Source organism: Sinocyclocheilus grahami, unplaced genomic scaffold (assembly GCF_001515645.1).
Source record: "Sinocyclocheilus grahami isolate Dianchi unplaced genomic scaffold, SAMN03320097.WGS_v1.1 scaffold1824.1, whole genome shotgun sequence".
NCBI classification, from domain to species: domain Eukaryota; kingdom Metazoa; phylum Chordata; class Actinopteri; order Cypriniformes; family Cyprinidae; genus Sinocyclocheilus; species Sinocyclocheilus grahami.
Genome location: NW_015507003.1, coordinates 75,621 through 81,686, shown reverse-complemented (window position 1 = coordinate 81,686; position 6,066 = coordinate 75,621). Strand labels below are relative to the sequence as shown.

Genomic DNA, 6,066 nt, shown 5'->3' with positions numbered 1-6,066 from the left:
TTTTTTTTTTTTTTTTTTTCAAATTCAAATTTTTAAGGATTAGTTTTAACAGAGAGGAATATGTGATGTCCTTACATTAATGCACCACTAGATGGCACTCCAGCCTCTTGAGTTAGATTTAGATTGGGAGTAAGGGTGAAGAGTAAGAAAGAATGCTGAGCATGTTATCCTGCTTGTTCATGGTAGTTATTAAAGTTTACAAAGAGGAATACACGACTTTGTGCTTCTTGTCTACATGAAGACATAACAGAATTTGTCTAAGTAATATTGATGTCAGAGTAATTTGACTTACAGGGGCCGCTGATTATGCATTTACTGAATGCCTCAGGTTTTGGACTATTTTCAGCATGTTATCAATCAAGAATGGTTTATTTTGTCATCAGCCTCCACTATCTTTGATGTGCCAAATTATATTTTGGAGACCCTCATGAATCTACAACAAAAAATTCATGCAGCTCTTTCCCAAGAGTTGGCCCCAGTTCTTACGAGGGAATGTGGTGGTGGACGAGGTCGACCTAAGTTTATTGTTTCTGAGGAAATGCTGTCCCGACTCATTGAGATGTCTTTACCAGTTTCTTGTATTGCGAACATTTTAGGAGTAAGCCAGTCAACAATCTTCCGCCGAATGCGTGACTTGGGTTTATCTGTAAAAACTATGTATAGCACCATATCTGACAATGAATTGGATAATGTCATTTTGGCCATCAAAAAAAGACTACCAAATGCTGGATATAGGATGATAAAAGGCTGCCTGCAAGCAGACAGACATAGAGTTCAATGGAACCGCATAAAAGAATCCATGCACAGAGTGAATGCCCCTGGAATTTTGGAAAGGATGACATGGGTGTATTGTCAGGAGGTCATATTTTGTTCAAAGTCCATTGTCCTTAGTCCATATTGACACGAATCACAAGCTCATAAGGTATTGTCTTATATTTTACCTACGATAGTGTAATGTTATGTAATATTACGTTTAACATGGTTTTACTTTGAAGGTACAACATCATCATATTCGGTGGGATAGATGGGTTCTCACGAAAGGTAAACAGCTTTTTATTTAGCTCTATCTATCTATCCATCTATCCATCCATCTATCCATCCATCTATGTTTGAATGTATTGAATGATTTAATGCAGTGGTTCTCAAACCTCTCCATGAAGTACCTCCAGCACTGCACATTTTGTATGTCTCCCTAATCAGACACACCCAATTTAGTTCTTGCAGTCTCTACTAACGAGCTGATGAGTGGAATCAGGTGTGTTAGATAAGGTAGACATACAAAAGGTGCAGGGCAGGGGGGCCTCCAGGACAGGCTTGGGAACCACTGATTTACTGTATTCCATTTATTCTTTTTTGGTATAGATCATGTACTTGGAACCAGGCAGCAACAAACAACCATTCAAGCACAGCCTTATCATTCTTTCTCCAGTCTGTGCAAAATCATGGCTGGCCTTTAAGGTAGGAGAAAATATTTTTTCTGCTCCTCACTTCCTTGCATTTAGTTAAAACCCTCATCTGTCCCTTGGGTCAAAAAAACTTTGACCCAAAACTGATTTTCAAAAAATTTTAAAAAATCGTGTGTTGATCGTACTGGTCCAAGATTTCTTTAATTTTGTCACACTTGCACTGGGAATACACATACACGCACACACATAAAACTGAGTGGATTCGAGGAGTTTAAATGGGTGCAATAGAAAAAGTAACAAAAGTGTCCCTCGTGGGTCATTGTGACCCACATAGGATTTAATGGAATTTACGAGAAAACTGTTTTTTTTTTTTGATATACAAAATCTGAGACAATCCAGTAAAGATGTACACCCAAATGAAGGGCTGAGACTGCAGAATATCCCCAATGCAGAAAACACTCACATACGTACATGCACAAACACACACGGTACACGCACTCCCATAGAACACATTATAATATGTTTCTGCTGGGATATTACTTTTTTTTTTTTTTGACTTAACAGTTAAATTTGAGTGATGTGGTGGAGACCAATGAGTTTATCAGATTTATATATTTTTAAATATATATTTCAGATTTATGAAATTGTATGAATATGCATATGTTTAGGTCATAATTCAGTTAGAATAGTTTTGTTTGTGGTAAATTTTTTTTTTTTTTTACAAAATATGGATTTTGTAATGCTTCTCTCTCGCTCTCTCTCTCTCATATATATATATATATATATTTGAATCCATAAACAACCAAATTGAAGCCTCAAGATTATCTAATTTCTCATTATGGATTCTCATGTTTCACTTGTTTTGCCCAGTTAAAATTCTCCATAGGATCCTATATGCCCCTCTAGTGGCTGTAACCATAAAATGTAATTTTATGTCATTTTTTCCCCACCAGATGGCATCAGAGACTCAGTGACTCAATTCCAAAGCCAGCTGTTGGTTATTGATAAACAGGACTGAAATTGTCTTTATTTATTTTTGTTTTTTTGGTGAAATGTACAAAAACTGCTTATTTGCATATATTTTCTTAAACATATCCAGAATAAAAGGTAAATATAATAAAAATCATCAGAGAATAATAGAAAAACTTACATAAATATATAAAAATGGATCAAAATATTTCTGGACCAAAAAGAAAAAAAAGTGTCATTTTTAGCCCTCGGGTCATTTTGACCAGGGAAGGACACTTCTGTTATTAGTTCGGGAGGGACGAAAGAGTAAACATGTTTATTTGCATTTTCTTAACATTATGGCAGTCAAGCAGATTTAACCTCTCCCTCCACCCCTCCATTTTAGGGTCCGGGGTGATGAAGGTTTGGAAAATGGGGCAATTGCAGAAACCATGTTTCGTGTGAAAGGGACCGGAAGAGAAAGCTTCATTGCCGGGAAAAGTGTACATAATCAGAGGTAATAAACAAGTTAGGATGTCACACTATCGTTTAATTTATCATTTTTAATCGATACATTTTGTATTTTCTAGAATTGAACGCCTGTGGTGAGACGTCTGGCTCAGTGTAACTCAGCTGTATTACAAAATGCTTCACAGCCTTGAGGAAGGTGGCTTGTTGGACTTGTCAGATTCCCTTCATGTGTTTTTTGCACATTATGTGTTCCTCCCACATCTGAATTGTGAGCTCCCACACTTTTTCTGAAGGCTGGGACAAAATGGGCTCACCCCTAACCAGCTGTGGATAATGGGACACATGCACCACTCATCTGGTGACGATGAAGAGAATTTTCAGGTTTTTTATATTTTTTTATTGATTTTCTATGCCTTTAGTCATACTGTCAAATTGTGCTTTTGCATGATGCAGGAAGTAATTTGTTTTTATTTCATTTAAGAATTTGGAGCTGTTTAGAACAGACTGGGAGACATTTGATAGTGTGACAGAAGATGATGTTGGAGTTCATGAGTGCCCACTCACTCCTGCTCTGATGGAAATGGTAAAATCCATCTTTAATCCTCTTGCAACATCTAACTGTTATGGCAGAGATATTTATATATCTTTGGTTCAATATTTTGGAAGTCTTTAAAATATACAAACACCTGTGTGAGACCATTGTAAACATTTATTTTACAAATTGTGTAAATATTTAGAAAATTGCAACCGTAACACAAAGCAGCAATGAATGAATTGCATGAAAAGTAATTTGTGAATAAATTCAGAAGAGTTAATGATTTTGTATTGTTTCTTTGACAATATTTGTCCAAAGAATTTTCATGTTAAAGGAACAGTTTTATTTGTGCCAATAAACAGTGACTCAAAGAGAAGCTGAAAGTTGCGGTTTCAACATGCTTTCCCCATCAAATACATTTAAACATTATCAAATGACTCGCCATATTTCATAGCTATCCCCATTTATGTTTTTAAATTCATTCAGTGTTTTCAGGTGAGCTGTAGGAAACGTAATTGTGCGAGTACATGTGCTTACAGTTGGAAAACACGGTATGATTTGTCACAGTCGCGATTGAACTTCAGTCATGTTGAAGTCCTTCTGGTCACTGGGAAGAATAGGCTTATGTCTCTGGCCTGTCATCCACTGCATAACTTTACCAGCAGTCATTTATTCAGCTTCACCTTCTTAAAAACGGGGGAAAACTTGCAGTGGAATGAAAACAAGATTAACAGAACTTTAAGTATGTTGTGCCATTATAATAATGCATACCACAATCCTCAACTTTCTGTAGAAAATCCTGGAAAAAGTTAATTACATTTACTACTTTGGTGTATTTCACAGAACCTTTGTCACTAAAGACAGGGTGGCAATTCTCCAGAATGAAGGCTGCATCTACCTTAAATAAAAGAGATAGTGTTAGCATTTCTGTATGCATGTCACATTTAACATGTCCTCATTATAAGAATCACAATGGTTTACCCTGTCATCTTTTTCTCCTGGGACAAATCGTGGTACACAAGTCTGGATGCATTTCCATGACTTTCCGGAGATCATAGAGCTGCAGGCCTTTTCACAGCTGATCAAGCATTGGAACGACTCTCATAGTGGAGTGTAAAACAATGGCTCTAGAGGCAATTTAACGGTTTCATCAATAAATATTTGTTTAAATCATTAAACAATATTACAAAATATACAAAGTAACTAAATTTTGATGTACTGTGATAAACTTGATGCTTTTTGTTATTTACTGTACTAAATTACATAAGATTACAAATGCAGTTAAAATTAGAAAAATGTTGTACTCTGAGGAGAATAAAAAGTATAGTGCAACTGCTGATGTTGCTTTTCATGTCAGTGAGGTGTGGACGGATATCATGTACTGTTAGAACGGGAAGAGATGCCGCCAATTTGTAAAGGTTAATAAAGAATACAATGGACTTAATACACTTTATGATACAAACACTCTGACTACTTACACTAGCCCCGTTTCCACCGCAGGAACTTTCCCCAGGAACTAGGAACTTTGGGCCAGAACTCGGTGTGTTTCCACCACAGGAACCAGGGGCCTCATTTATAAAACGTGCTTAGGCACAGATTTGATCGTAGAGTGTGCATACGCCAAAATCCACGGCAACATTCATATTTATAAAAACGGTCTTTGACGTGGAAAAGAGCTTAGCGCCACGTCAGGGTCTGAGCAGACGTACACACTTTTGTTTGCCCGAGTGCTGCAGGTTTTTGAAAATATAAGCCATTCTTGGCGCTTGTAAACGATTTGGACATTGTCAGGTGCTCTTTGGGTGCTGAACATGCTGATTGGTTGAGTTCACACAGCATTGTATTTCAACCACCATGTTCGCATAATTCTTCTAAATATTACTGTTCCCTTTCAGTCAGTCACGTTCTACGTTACGTCAGTCGTGACTGACGAATTGGGATCTCGCCCGAGAGCCCAATCACCTTTGAGTGTAAACTAAACAAGCCAATGACAGTTGGCGTGCGTGTTTCGCCACGCGCTCCCCGCCCCGCATCGCGGTTATAAAAGGAGAGCACGTGCAAACGCACATCAGCTTTTCGCTTCGGAGCCGAGCCTTCTCAGGACGAATTCCTAAAAGAGCAAATATCTAAAAGAGCTCCACAAGCGACAGGCGTCTTTTTAAAGATGGCTTCCCACTCGTGCGTTTCTGGATGCGGTCGTTTCCTGCCTCCATCTGATGGTCATGATCGCTGCCTCTCGTGCCTGGGCTTACAGCACGCGGAAGAAGCGCTCATGGATGAGTCATGTTCTCAGCGCGGGAACATGACCATCGCGATGTTGCGGTCGAGATACCACCTCATTAAATGGGGGGGGTATCCCCCTTGCCATGCCCCGCTCTAGCTCTTCCGGTTCTCGGAGGGCTACTTCGGTTCATGGTCAGGGAGACCTGAGAGTTACAGTGAGAGCGTTCCCGTCGAGTACGTCTCCGCGGGCCTCTCATTCCTCAAGCAAGGCGCACCACCGCAGGCCGGGCATCGGCAACCGCCTCCGGTTCCATTCTTCCCGGAAGTGCATGAGGAGGTTAGTAAGTCTTGGAAGGCACCTTTTTCTGCCCGAAACAGACTTAGTGCCTCTCAGACGAGCTCTCACGTCAGCCCGCCCTTCCCGGAGAATGGCGACTCCACCCCGAGACAGTCCAGCTGATTTGGAGACGCTTTGGGGACGCT

General features: G+C 39.4%; 2 pseudogenes; both read left to right on the top strand.

Moving 5' to 3' along the window:
• The first annotated feature begins 378 nt into the window (after nt 1–378).
• LOC107572857 (uncharacterized) lies at nt 379–3,116 on the top strand (annotated as a pseudogene).
• A 42-nt stretch (nt 3,117–3,158) lies between these two features.
• LOC107572856 (uncharacterized) overlaps nt 3,159–6,066 on the top strand; it is a 16,464-nt pseudogene continuing 13,556 nt past the window's right edge.